This window comes from Physeter macrocephalus, chromosome 14 (genome assembly GCF_002837175.3).
Source record: "Physeter macrocephalus isolate SW-GA chromosome 14, ASM283717v5, whole genome shotgun sequence".
In the NCBI taxonomy this organism is placed as follows: Eukaryota; Metazoa; Chordata; class Mammalia; order Artiodactyla; family Physeteridae; genus Physeter; species Physeter macrocephalus.
In genome coordinates, this window is record NC_041227.1 from 26,127,696 (window position 1) to 26,127,949 (window position 254).

Below are 254 nucleotides of genomic sequence, written 5' to 3' on the forward strand. Positions count from 1 at the left end.
ATGTGAGTAAAAATATATATATTGCTTCCACCAAAAAAAAGAAACATACACTGTACATCTGCTCTAACCATTAAGGAAAAGTGTGCATTGTCCAGAAGTAAAGAATGTCTGTTTTTTTTTTTTTTTTTTTTTTTTTGTGGTATGCGGGCCTTCCTCTGTTGTGGCCTCTCCCGTTGCGGAGCACAGGCTCCGGACGCGCAGGCTCAGCGGCCATGGCTCACGGGCCCAGCCGCTCCGCGGCATGTGGGATCCTC